The 14,405-nt window shown below is 38.5% G+C and overlaps 1 protein-coding gene across 5 annotated transcripts in view; it reads left to right on the forward strand.

Moving 5' to 3' along the window:
• Positions 1–14,405, forward strand: part of TPK1 (thiamin pyrophosphokinase 1) — a 475,657-nt gene that overhangs the window by 353,093 nt on the left and 108,159 nt on the right. The gene's annotated exons all lie outside the window — the stretch shown is intronic.

Raw genomic sequence — 14,405 nt, forward strand, 5'->3', positions numbered from 1 at the left:
GGAAGTAGAAGGTTCTGAAGACAAAACTTACCCATTGAAAATGATATAATATTATCTATAGAAAAGACTATGAAGTGAGTCATTAAGCCACAGCATAATTTCTGTCTTGGATACCCATTATTCTTATATAAAGGAACACTCAAAGTCTGTGAAGTTTTGCCATCTGTTGAAAAAATGTTTCACTGCATTTTATTTTGACTAGTCCTTAACCGTGTCCTTAAACTCTGACTTGACAAATGAAAAGGCTTAATGTAATTAAGCTTAATGTAATAAATGCTGATTCCAGTTAAATCCTTCAAGCATTGTAGACTTTCACTAGGAAGAGCAATACCACCACACATTTGTAGCAAATTGATTTGACTGATTGCAAGAGAATTCCCTGTTTTAGGAGACTGCCCACTGTCTCTGGGCTTCTGAAGTAATATTCTAAAATAATTGATTTCTTCATGAAATATAAAAGCTTCAAAAATTTTGGGGAAAATGAAATTTAATGAAAAATTATAACACTTTGAGCATAAGAATTTTTTTGAAAAATTCTCAGAAATAGTTCAGAAACAATTAGCAGGCACTGCTAGTGTTTTAAGACATACTTTTAGAAAGCTTATCAGAATTTGAAAGACCTGCCAGGCTTGGTTCCCTTTTGCTCACATAAGTATGTGATAGGCTTTTAAGTTATTTAGCTGAGACTGATGGAGGCTCTTATTGGAGGCTTTTTTGAAAACCTTCCAGCTTAAAACAACTGCTTCCCTTTTCTGAATGCCTTTATATTTCAAGGCCCTGGATTTGACATGATCCTTAGTTTCAAGAGCATAAAAGAGAATAAAAAGGATTTCTCTTCCCCTTTTCCCCCTCTGCCTCCCACCACAGCCCCCCAAATGTCAAAGTGGAATAAAGAAAAGGGTTTTGGAGGCTTGCCTTTTGTCATATACTCCTATCTTCTCAGTTTCCTCTGATGTCCTATTCCCCAAAACTAGCCTTGCCTCTCCCTTAGAGCAATTTTGTAACATAGTTCTCTGAGAAGAGCTTGTTGTACCCTGAAAAAAGAAAGAATGTTGTCAGTGTTTGGCACTTTAGAGCCCATTTACCTTTGTAATCCAGGAGACTGTTCTGAGTTGAAAAGCATCTTTAACATCTCTCATCTTATTTTACCCAGGTTATAACCTAGTGGAGAAAAAAGAATATTTAGAACATGTCAAAGAGAGGTGGAATGGACCATGAGATTAAGTGAGTTACTTGCCTCAGATCACAAAGCTAGTTGATGGCAGAGCTAGCACTAGATTTAAGGTTTCGTTTCGTCTGTTTAAGTTGTAGCCTGACAACAGTGAAAACACTTTGGAGTCAGAAAACTCAGGTTCTTGTTCCCTCTCTCTCTCATTCATTACTTCATTGACCTTGTAAAAGAATGTATATTTCTCTAGTACTAAGCATCTTCATTTATAGAATGATGGGCTGGCCTAGACAACTTAGCTCTAAGATCTTTCTCAGCCTTGTCTAGTAGTGTCTGATTTTATGAGCTAGAAACTATAGATACTGATCATAACAAAGTGTAGAGGATAGCTTGTGGTTGGGGTGAAGTCTTTGGCTTTGTACATTAATAGACAAAAACACAGGAAAACAGATTACCTCAGTTAATTCTCATAGTTACATGGGTGGCTGAAGAGGTAGGGAGTATTCATCTCAGGAAGCATTTCCTCAGCCTCATCATTAGCCAAGATCTGTGCTAAGTGCAAGGTGTGCAAAAAAAGTCAAAAATAGTCCCTATCCTCTAGAAGCTTACATTCTACTGGGGGAGACAACATGTAATTAGGTACGTAGAAGATACTTGCAGAATATAGACGGAAAGCAATCTGAGTGGGGAAGGCAGATACGGGTGGGAAACCTGCAGCCTCAAGGCCACATGTGGCCTTTTAGGTCTTTGGGTAGCCTTTTGACTGAGTCCACATTTTACAGAACAAATCTTTTTGTTAAGGGGATTTTTCTCTGAAGTTTGGATTCAAAGAGCCATACTTGAGCACCTATAGGGCCACATGGCCTGGAGGCTGCAGGTTCCCCACTCATGCATGATCTTAATGGAGCAGGGGGAGGAGGGGTAAAGACCAGACTAGAAAGGCCCTCCTGCAGAAGGTGGGACTTGAGTTGAGTCCTAGAGGAAGCCAAGGATATAAAGAGATGACCACAATCCTGTTAGAGGAGCTGCAGATCACCTTGGCAGCAGAGTGAGGGATAGATTCACTCTGCTTGTTTGGAGGAGGAAGGCCAGGTAGAAGGCTATTGCAGTCATCCAAGAGAGAATTGTAGATGGACTGAAGCAAGGGTTGACTGTGTGAATGGAGAGAAAGGGATGTGTCCCAGAGATCTGGGAAGGTAGACATCATGAGGTTTAATAATAGAGAAGGCTGTGAAGAACCTATCTGTAGCACCACCTTAGAATTCAAAGTCATAACATAGTATCTCTGGGCAACTTCCAAAGCTCAGCCAAGCTCCATCCTCTAAGTCTTAGTACATACTTCTGCCCTATGGCCCTGTTCCTTCACAGCCCCACTTTCTGAGAGGTGTCCACGAGTCAAGAAGACAAGGTCATTCATGTTAATGAGTACAAAGGAGTTCTTGCCCTTTTCTAGGAAAAAAATATTTACATTTTAAAAGAGGCCTTCTGGAAATGATGCCTCAACCAGATACTGCTATCTCTCATTAGAATTTTAAGTTCCCGTTCTGGTTTGGGGGGCTCAGCTAGTAGAGGGACTGGATGGCATATAGTTAGTCAGGTTCAAAATTGTGAATGCAGTAAAATTTAATCGCAAAGAAACATGCAGAACTATCATTCGAAGAAGGCTACAAAGAAAATATTAGCCTTGTGGAAAGATGGGAAGGTACATTAGGAGGTTTAGAACATCACTACAGGCAAAATAAGATATTCAGACTCTCCTGTTCACTTTCCCTACCTACACTCAACAAATGCTTCTTAAATGGATGATTTGAAGTCAGAGGCCTGGTGTTGATACCTAAACCAGGAACAGTCAAAATAGAGAAAGAAAATTATAGACCAATTTCTCTAATGAATATAGATGCAAAAATTTTAAACAAAATACTAGCAAATAGACTGAAGCAACTTATCACAAGAATAATACACTATGACCAGGTAGGATTTATACCAGGAATGCAGGGTTGGTTCAATATTAGGAAAACATTCAGCGTCATTGATCATATCAACACCAAAACCAACAAAAAACACATGATCATCTCAATAGATGCAGAAAAAGCTTTTGATAAAATACAATACCCATTCCTATTAAAAACACTAGAAAGCATAGGTATAAACGGAGTCTTCCTTAAAATGATAAATAGCATCTATCTAAAACCTTCAGCAAGCATTGTATGTAATGGGGACAGGCTAGAAGCATTTCCAATAAGATCGGGGATGAAACAAGGATGTCCATTATCAACACTGTTATTCAAATATTGTACTGGAAACGTTAGCTTTAGCAATAAGAGAAGAAAAAGAAATTGAAGGCATTAGAAATAGGCAAAGAAGAAACAAAGCTTTCACTCTTTGCAGATGACATGGTGATATACTTAGAGAATCCTAGAGAATCTAGTAAAAAACTACTTGAAATAATAAACAACTTTAGCAAAGTTGAAGGCTGTAAAATAAACCCACATAAACCATCGGCATTTCTGTATATTACCAACAAAGCCCAACAGCAAGAAATAGAAAGAGAAATCCTATTCAAGTCAGAGGCCACACTAGGAAAATGGAAAGCCACATACAAAGCAGAAACAAAATTCATTGGGATGAAATCTTGGGTGCAGTCAGCTGTCCTCTTATATTATGGCAAACTACACGAACATAGTTGTTAAAAGGCCTCAAGCACTTCTATTTGTGAGCATATTCCTCCCTTATTTGGGAGAGGGAAAGGAGATGGTGTCCTTTAATTGGGGTCTGCTGTTAATCCCACCAGTGTGAATACCAATGACAAAGATACAAAGAAAATAATTGCCTACATATGGAAGCTGCTGGCATTCCTTTATTTACAGATGAAATCTCCTACTTGCACTAGGATATTCCTAACACTTCTTTTTTCTCTTTTAAAATCTATACCAGGTGAAGCCCAGGATTAGAATGTGGACTTTAAATATTTTAAGTCTTTGTTCTTAAGGACCTTGGGCTTGGATTTTGTGAAAAACGATTTTTCTTAGTAATCAGTATCTTGGAGACTCAAAGCTCCAACACCCCCATTAACATAACCCCCACAACCTCCTCTCTCTCCCCCTTCTCCCAAAGTTCAGTCTGTCCTTTAGAAGTGATGAGGTTGGGATCTGAACCCCAGAAAGGAAAAACCCTTTCCCATGTGGCCATCACCTGAGGCTATAATCCCATCAACTGGCCTTTCATTTTGGTTATACCCATTCTCCCAATTCTCAGTTAGCCCTCCATTGTCTTACCTCCTTATGGCCCCTGGCCATTTCCCACCCTTAATCCTAGCTAGGCTCCATTCTCCCTTGGCCACATGGTCTAGGTCCCAGGACTTCTTTTCACCCAGTTTACTGGCCACTCTCATCCAGATTTTCCTTAGACCCCTTCCTCCAACTACTTGGCCACTCCTAGATCTCTCCCACAGTCTTTATGTATATAAGTTCATCTTGTCTCCATTAAGGGGCTCAGATTCTTACAATCTAGCCAGTAGCTCACTAATGTTCAGACTTCTTAAGATTCTGCCCAATATGACAGATGTTCTAATAAACCTTATCTTTGGCTGAAAGAAGACTTGGATAGAATTCTTTCGGACAGGACACGGGTACTGTAATTTTGGGGTCTCAGTACCCCTAAACCCCTTAATCTTAACAGAAGGACATTACTGACAATGAGATTGCATTGAATCTCCTTATCCTAGTTAGACCCAACCCAAACCTGAATTGATTTTATATCAGTTTATATAATGGAAGCCCATTGTGTTCTGCTCAGACTTGGGTCTTGGGTGGAGACAGATTCTTCTGCCTAGATCACCTAAGGTTGAGAGTGGTCTTGTATGGTTGGAGGGTGATCTGATAGAAGAGGTATTTCCTCTGTCAGGAGGTGGAGTATTATCAGCCCTTGTTGAAAGGGTGTATAAACTGGGCACTCCAACTCCCAAATCGAGCCACTTCTGGACTGTTACTCCCAGTTTGTGAGAGAAATTAAACATGGACACAGCCTAATTTTGTTTGTCTTTCTTAGAACAAATTTTGTGAAAGGTTGACAGTCTTTAAAGAAATATTCTTATTTGTATATTCCCAAAATAGTTTCATATCATCTGTACTGCTATAGGTCTTTGAGAGTTTGTATATGGGGCCTTATATAGCTCTGGGCAGCAAGCAGGCAAACAGAAACAACAAAAAACAAACGTTCCATGAAATCAAAGTATGGCTTTAAACATGATTTAGTGCATGACTCCTACACCAATCAATAATTAAACATTAAAGCATACTATAGAGTTGCAGGAAAAGTATTGACATTCCTTTGGGGCTTTTGATCAGCACCTCAAATTTTGGGATGTCTGATGTCTGTCTTTTGCATCAGCAAGCAAGTAGAGAGAGTTAAAGAAGTCTGCCATTACTAAAGGATGTCATTTTTCCATGAGCAGGAGGCAAATGTCCCAAACAAACTAGTTGAAATGAAAAAAGAGTAGGAGAAGAAGAAGGGAAAAAAGAAATAGGCCTAGCAAGATAGGAGAAACTTAAGAAAGAAAATGAAAAAAAAAGGGAAGAGATTTTTGGCAGGACCTAATGATGGTGAGCAGTGAAGCAAGAGAAATACAAATTCTGAAGTATCCAGCATCAAACTTTTCAATAATTTTGCCAAATAAATAGTTTTTTAAAAACTGGAGTTGTCAACTGCTCAGACCTCTTATTTAAAACAACTTGACAATTCCAGATGCATGCCAAGTGGCTTATTCATCATCACCACCTTCCTGTTACTTCAAAGAAATCAAGGTGGAAAATAGGAGGGAAATTGACAGCATGAAATTATTTCTTAACATTGACAAGAAGTGAATTAAAGCCCTCAGTGCAGGTGGAGCAGTATTGAATACTAAAATTAACATGGAAATCAAGTTTAACAACAGTTTTTGTCCTTATGTACTATCATTCTAAAACTTTGTCATAATACCTGCTTAAGATTTCTATCCAAGCTTGCTGGAAGAGCATTTAAATGTTAAGCTAACAATGTGACAATTCCAGCATCCATGAAAGCACAGTGCCTGCTAATGTTGACGTTTATGGGAACGCTGTTCTTGGATCCTTTTTCTACATCTTTGTAACTCTGAAATTCATTCTAGTGAGCAGGCATAGTTCAGCACACCTACTATACCCACTTGGGCTATAAACACTTTATGAGTTATGAGTTAATACCTCTATTTTTTTCCTTTTTTTCCTTTTTAGAAATTCGATTCCTACCTGCAAAAACCACTTTCTTTAAAGACTGAAAGGATGCTTCCAAATTGTTAGATCAATATTTCCTGTCTAAATCAGGGATAGTCTGCTTTGCTATGTGAGTTTCTATCTGAAAAACAAATAGAAAGCATCCTTTGTTAGTCACTCACTATACTAGACAGTTGTCACCCATAAGCCATTAAGTAGCATTCCTAAGACACTTTGAAGAATTTATGCATTCTGTATGTATCCAAACTTAGGACCAGATTTTCAGTTGCCAAGACCAGACCAGATCAGCTAGCTCAGTCCACCTCCTCCTCCCCAGACTCATATAATTCACAAGGGTTTAATGGGTTGAAGGAACATAGGAAGAGAAATAAAAAGACTCTCATAACACTGCATTTTCCCTCAGGTATCCCATAATAACTAAAGTATAGTTGTGTTATGACTTGCATTATATTCAGTATGAATTTTGGGTCAAAGAGAATGCCTTTTAAAAAAAAAATACCCTCTCTACTAATGTCTAGAATGGCTCTATTTTTTAAAAAATTTTTCTAATTGGTAAATTGTTTTATTCCATAATTATGAATAAAAGACTTAAATTTTCCTGGGAGAGGCACTTGTGGGATTGAATTTGTACCAAAATATAAGTGACTGATAGCACAATCTTTTTCTGTTTAATTTTGTGGCTGGAGGGAAATAGGTTTTAAATAAATAAAATGGCTTTGGACAACTAGAAAAAGGTACATTGAGGAATGAATAGAAAGTCATAGTTAGGCTAAATGAATTCATTTCATAAGTCTTTACTATGGAGTACATTAAAGAGATTCCCACTCCCAAATCAATTTAAAATATCATTGATAAATTTTATCTTTTTATTTTGGCAAAAAGAAATGTCTCAACACAAATCCTATCCTGCGCACCTATCCAAGTACCAAGTTCCTTTCCCAAAGACAGGCAATACTACTTGATATCATCATCATAAATTATATTATATGATGCTTTCTACTTCAAGTGTTTTTATTTTTATACTCGGTTCTTCTAAGGTATGCTCTGGCTTGTTGGAGCTTCAGGTGGCCTCATTACCAATTTCACTTTCAAAATTGATGCCATATTTTCATTCTTAGTTTAAACCAGACTATTTCTTTTCCCTAGAAGATAATATGGAACAAAGGTGATTTGGATTTTAGTAGGATGAAATATTGGAAGAATACTGCAATAGAAAATAGAACTATGAGAAATGTCTCCAATTATTATAAGGCTCTAATTATTTTAGAGCTTTTTTTTTATGGCTATTGATAGCTTTGATTTCTTCTGAAAACTGCCTATTTATTTCCCTTGACTATTTATCAGTTGCAGAATTACTCTTATTTTTGTAATTTGACTCAATTTCCTATATATTTCAGAAATGAGATGTTTATCAGAGAAAAATTTTTTTTCCACCAATTTCCTACTTTCTCTTTAATTTTAGCTGTGTTCTTTTTTGTTATTCACTAAGACTTTTTGGATACCTATAGGATGTGACAGGTGAGCTCAGCTTAAGATATTCGAAAGGATTTTAACTGGGAAAAAGTAAAGGAAAAGATCAGTCAATTCCCTACTTCCCCCATCCCAATCCGTGGGAGAAAAGCCACCAAGAAAAGGCAATATTACCATGTAGAGAGATTATTTTTAGAGCATATTTCTTGAAAGAGTATTGTTTAGTCAATTTATTGCTTCCTACTCTCAAGGATTCTATTTTCCCTCATGTAGGACTAATGTCACATAGCCCACTTCAAACAGGAAGATAAAATGTATTAAATATATATTTCATTAACTCAGCTCAAATTCTGTTTTATAAGTTGTGGGGACTTGAACCAAACATGATTGATTTCTCTTCTTTTTGGTACTTGCCCTTCTGATTCTGCAGAGAGCACCAGAAGCTAGCAGTAATTTAACACATGCCTGAAATCTCCCTCTCCCTCTCCCTCCTATTTATGTTTCTCCATATTTGTCATGGTTGGTTCTTGGCATTTAAATATGAAAACAATTAATAGATATTGGTAGGGAATATGATGAATGGGGTTTTGTATGTTGGCCAATCTTTTACTGACTTGCATTCAAGAATACTATTTCAGTTTTGCCTCCTAAGTTGTCTAAATGACTTGATTTCCTAGCATTCATGTGGGCAGCACAAGCTCTACAATCCTTTTCTGTTTCCTCTCTCTGACGTTTCATTTTTGTGCTGATTCAGAAGTGAATTCTGTGCACTCAGCCATCCAGTTAATATATTGAGATGAGAGAACAGCAATCCTTGGTGATTACATGAAATATAGGAGAGAAGTGAGGTATACAGGTAAATAGTGATTGCAGAGGGGTGGGCTGAGGGATACAGCTGTGTTTCCCTAGTGAATTAATTTGGTCATTCTGATTCCCCTGGAAATATAGAGAAGTGTGGCAGGATTTCTATTTATAAAAAGCATTGAAGAGGACATAACATGACTCTTGTACCCTTGACCAAAGGGATTAGTTCTTTGAGAGAAATAGCATGCCATCACCTCCAGCACCAACACTGCTCACTGCCAGCAAACTACCCACAGTGGGCAGCCCTTGCTTAATTGTGAATGTCGTCAGCTCCCAAGGATTCAATTAACATCTCTATGCTAATCGTTTTCATATCTACTTATCCAGCCCTAATTTCTCTCTTGACCTCCATTCTCACTTTTCCAACTGTTTATTAGACATTTTGAACTAGATGTACCTTAGACGTCTTGAGCGCAACATTTCAAAAACTAAGCTCGTTGCCTTTCCCTCTCCCCACAGGCCCTACAAATTTCTGTACTTTCATACTACTGTCAGTTCCACCACCATCCTCACAATCACTCAGACTCACAACCTGTGTGTCATCTGCAACTCCTCCATCTCTCCTCATTCAGTGTGCGACATTCACGTCCTGTCATTGCAACATCCAAACATCACTCATATTTGCCCCTGTCTTTCCCCTGATGTTGCCATGCCCCTGGTGCAGGCCCTCATCACCTCATACCTGGGTAATCCTGTAATAGCCTGCTGGTTGGTGTGCCTTCTGCAAGTCTCTTCCCACTCCAGTCCTTCCTCCACTTAGCCATCAAACTGATCTTAATGTGCAGGTCTGATCTCCTGATCATTTATTGAGTCTCCCAATTCAATAAATTCCAGTGGTTCATTATCACTTCCAGCGTCAAGTACAAAATACTCCACTTTTTGTTTTCCAAAACCCTTCATAAACTCTCCCCACCCTCCCCCCTTTGCATTCTTGTCATACTTTATCTCTTATCTGAGATCTAGAGACACTGGTCTCTTTGATGTTCCTCACACATGACTTTCTATCTCCTGACCGTGCATTTTCACTGATTGCCACCCCCTCATCTCCCCATATCTTCTGGATACCCCAGCTCCCTTTAATTCCTTGCTAACACCCCACCTTTTACAAGGAAGCTTTACTTGTCCCCTTTAATGCTAGTCCATCCCTTTGGGATTATCCCCAATTCATTCTTGTTTGTACCTAATTGCTTGCATGTTGTCTCCTTCATTAGATCATGACTTCCTTGGCAGCAGTGACTTCCTTTCTTTGTATACACAGGAAATGAGGTCCCATTCTCCAAAGATGCCCTTCCCCCTCTCCTTTAGAAAAATCAGTAACACAATTACACATAGTTCTTTGGGAAGAAGAAGGAATTCTTTTTCTAAGAAAAGAAAAAGATGATGATGATAATGATTGGCAGTTATGTAATTTAGAACCAGTTTACCCTTCTCTTGTTATTAGACTGGTCTGAATCCAAAAGCATTTGTTTTTATTCATTTGTAAAACCATTTTAAATTTCCAAAGCATCTTTCAAATCTGTCATCTTATTTTATCCATGCTATAACCCAGTGAAGGATAAAAGAACTTCTTGTGCTCAAAGAGCTTATGTTCTGTTGAGGGAGAAAGCATGCAAGTAGCTAGGTAATGAAATGTAAGGGGAGAAGGGAACAAGCATTTATTAAGTGCCTACTATGTGCCAGGCACTATCCTAAATGTTTTACGAAGATTATCTCAGTTGAGCCAAGATAAATGCATTGGAAATGGAAGGTACTCTTAGTGGGAAGACATTCCATCTGGAGGTTTGGAGGAAAACCTGGAAAAGCCATCTGAAGAAGGAATGATTTGAGCTGAGTCTGAAAGCATGACAGGGTATCCAGGAGGAGGTGGTGAGGGGTAGAGCATTCCAGGCTTGGAAGATATCCAGTGCAAAGACATGGAGATCGAAAATGGAATGTCCTATTCAACATCTTCAGGTAGGCTGACATTGTTGGAGCATAGCATACATGGAAGGAGTGAAATGTAAGATAAAAACAAAGGAGGAAGATAATTTATGAAGAGCTTCAGTTGCCATACAGTGGAATTTATATTTGCTGTGTGGCACACTGAGCCTCTGGAGCTGATTGAGCCGGGGAATGGCAAGGCCAGACCTGTATTTTAGTGTAATCATCCTGATAGGTGAGTGTAAGATTGATTTGAGTGGAGGAGACTTGTGGCAGCGAGAATATTTAGAAAGCTATTACAGTGGTCCAGGGCAGAGGCGATGGGGGCCTAAACTAATGTGGTGGTGTTTGAATAGAGAAAGGAAAATATACAGGTGAAGTTGTGAAAGGAAGATTCAAAAATGATATTGAGGATATGAGTATTGGTGTCTGTGAGGATGGTGGTACCCATGACAATAACAAGTAATAATAGGTGAATTTGGAAAAAGAGCAGGGTTGTGAGAAAATATAGAATTCTGTTTTGAACACTTTGAGTTTAAAATACATGTCTTATATATTGCATATCCAGTTTAATATGTCCAGAAGACAGGTGGTGACATGTGTGAATGTAGCTTAGCAGAAAGTTAGGGCTGGGAATATTGATTTGGGAGTCATCTGCATAAGCAGGATAACAGTCCATGGGAGCTGAGAAAGTCTCCATGTTGACATAGCAGAGGAGGGTGACTGTCCAAGGAAGTGAAAGAGACCAGCCTATAAATCCCACAGCACAGCATCTCATCTTGTGATAGCAGAAGGTTCCCAAGAGAAGCGATTATAGGGCCTGATGGGAGTTTGGAGAAGAACCTTCTGTTGTGCTAAGGGAAAGGGTGTCGTGTCTGCATACTGGAATCTGTATCATGTGAGTGTTAAACAATGTAATATAGTCCAGTGCAGGGAAGGTGCCTTTGTGCATGATGGAGAAAGGTGTCCCGTGCTACTATTTTCATTTAGAGCTTTACACTCAAGAATCTGAAAGAGTTTAATAAATCATCCCTCAGAACAGCTTAGTGAGGCTAGGAGGGGTCAGCCATTAAATTATTCCTCATTTACACTCAGGCAGAGTTTAAGTGATTTGTCCGAGGTCACACAAGTACATCTGGAAACAGGAACTGGATTTCAAAGCTCCAAACTCCTGGCTTCAGCCATAAGAACACTTCCAGGTAATGATCCATTACACTGTGGTTTGATCCCCTATCAGACCAGTGTTTGTGTTTCTACATGTGCATATCATATTCAGATATCTTCTAGATACGTTAACACTTTTATGTTCCCCAAAATCATTTCTAGCTTTGTAATTGTTCTATTTCCTTGACAGTATTAAGTGATATGCATTAACAACTGTTTTTCTTTAACCAATTACAACACTTAAACTTATTTGTAAACATTTTTTAAAACTTCCTCCTTGCAACATAGCAATGGCAGTTGTCTCCAGGGGAAAGAAACAGGTTATGAGAGATTTAAATCTGACATATAATTAAGGAACATGCAAATTGAATACCTGTGGTGTTTTCAATTGACTTGTTTCCCACCAAAGGCTGCTTTTTTCAGTACAGATAAGTACAGAGGGGCTTTATTGTCTATTCCATTAACTGCATGCAAGCAATAACCATGGGAACCAGACAAGAAGCCACAACTCAGTTCCCAGCTTGTCATGCTCAGGAATAGGGTACCTGTCCCATGACCCATATGCCAGTCAATAAACATTTTGTTAAGTGCCCACTGTGTGCCAGATGCTGTGCTAATCATTATATATATGTGTGTGTGTGTGTATATATATAATACACACATCTGAAGAAAGTACATAAAAAATTAATGATTCATACTTATACAGTGTATCTCAGGGTAATCTTAATGGTGATTTCATCTATTAAATCTTAAAATTACAGCAAGGCTTTGGGGACATCCTATATAGCACCTTAATATTCACAAAGTACTTTCCTGATAACAATCCTCTGGGAGTAGGTCATGAAAGTTTCATTATCTCCATTTTTAAAAGGAGCAAAACTAAGATTCAGAGAAGTTGAGTCATTTATCTATGGTCCCATATGTAAGCGGACTTCCAACTAAGATGTTTGGGGGAGGGTCCTTCCTGTGTCATTTGCTGCCTGTAGAATGTGATTCCATATTGTTAGAGAGAATGCTGATTGTGTGAGGGGCAGAGTTAGTGTGAGAGCTTTGGAGAGGAAAGACGTTCTTCCTATCTCTTCAAGATAGAATATGTGGTTCTAAATTATCATGTGGAGGGGCAATTGGAAAGAGACACAGAGAGAGATATTTTGGGAAGGAGAGCTATCTATCCATCTATCTATCTATCTATTTATCTATCTATCTATCTATCTATCTATCTATCTATCTATCTGTCTGTCTGTCTATCTGTCTATCTATCTAGGGGTCCCATCTCAACATGTCTCTGATTTCCTGTTTACTTCCCTAGAGAATTTCCTCTTTGGTGAGATTGGGGGCCTCTCTTCGTTGGGACAAGATTCTTCTTAATCCCACTTAAAAAGCTGATTAACTCTTCTGTATTTTCCAGCACATTTTGATCTGTAGAACTTTTCTGACTTGTTTACTCTCTGTTTGGATAAATGGATTCATTCGCTATTCACTGTTTATAATAGTATTCTGTGTAACTAGCATTTCATGTGGAGGCATCAAACCAGTGTGAACTAAGAGTTACCACTTTGATGGATAGCTGCCAGGGAAATTAGCTGCTTTTGAACCTAAAAATCATGCCTGCAGCCCAACCACATTGGGTAAAGGGGAGACAGAGAGATATGATTCTATTCTGGTGTACCTTCTTTCAGATGAGAACTAGGTAGCTTGCCTCATGACCTCTTCTCCTACTTCAAACCAATCAGGAATCACAGTGTCCCTTGGACAAGGATTAGCAAGTTTCCAGATATCTCTCCATGCCTCCCTTCCAGCCTCTTTTATGTATATGTTTACAAATAACCTTTATAGGCAGTAAGCCTTACTTGTAGCTACTATGGTTTGGAGTCTCCTTACTTGAATATTTTAGTTCTTTATACCATCTCAGGCTGCCTCTTGTGTGAATGTACCATTTTGATTTTACTCTCATTCCTTTTCCCTAGAACTATTTTATGAAAATGAATTGCAGCTCTGTTAAGCTTTCTTCTTGGCTTTGTTGTCAGTAGTTTAATATTTTTTTTTCTTTTCATCAAGAGGCACCCAAATAACTTCTGTAAGGAGACCCCAGAATTAATTACTCCAGTATGATGGGACTTTGAGGCAAAGGGCCTTTTTCAGAAGCCTACAAGACAATCAAATGAGAACAATAAAGTGTTAAGTCAAATTCTAAGCAATTATCTCTCTCTCTCTCTCTCTCTCTCTCTTTCTCTCTTTCTTTTACCCTTGCTGGGAGTTTTGAAGCACATGAATATCACAAAAGTAGATAAATTTTTGCATAGAGGGAGTTGAAGGAAGTTGTTAAAATTCTAGGCTTTTTTGGGGGGGGAGTCTGGGTTTGAAAGGAAACAGCTGCTCTCCCAGATGCTTTTCTGTGATCCATGTATATATTGCTCTGGTGGTGAGGCAACGACTGAAAGTATTCATTTAAACTTATCTCTAAGATGCTAAAAGTAGTGATGAGTAACTTTGGTTTTGTAGGTAGCTATTCTGGAGTGGGGGAGAGGGAAGAATAACAATTTGATCCTATGCCTGTAGTTGATGTATTT

Source organism: Phascolarctos cinereus, unplaced genomic scaffold (genome assembly GCF_003287225.1).
Source record: "Phascolarctos cinereus isolate Bilbo 61053 unplaced genomic scaffold, phaCin_HiC Scaffold_1;HRSCAF=81, whole genome shotgun sequence".
NCBI lineage: Eukaryota > Metazoa > Chordata > Mammalia > Diprotodontia > Phascolarctidae > Phascolarctos > Phascolarctos cinereus.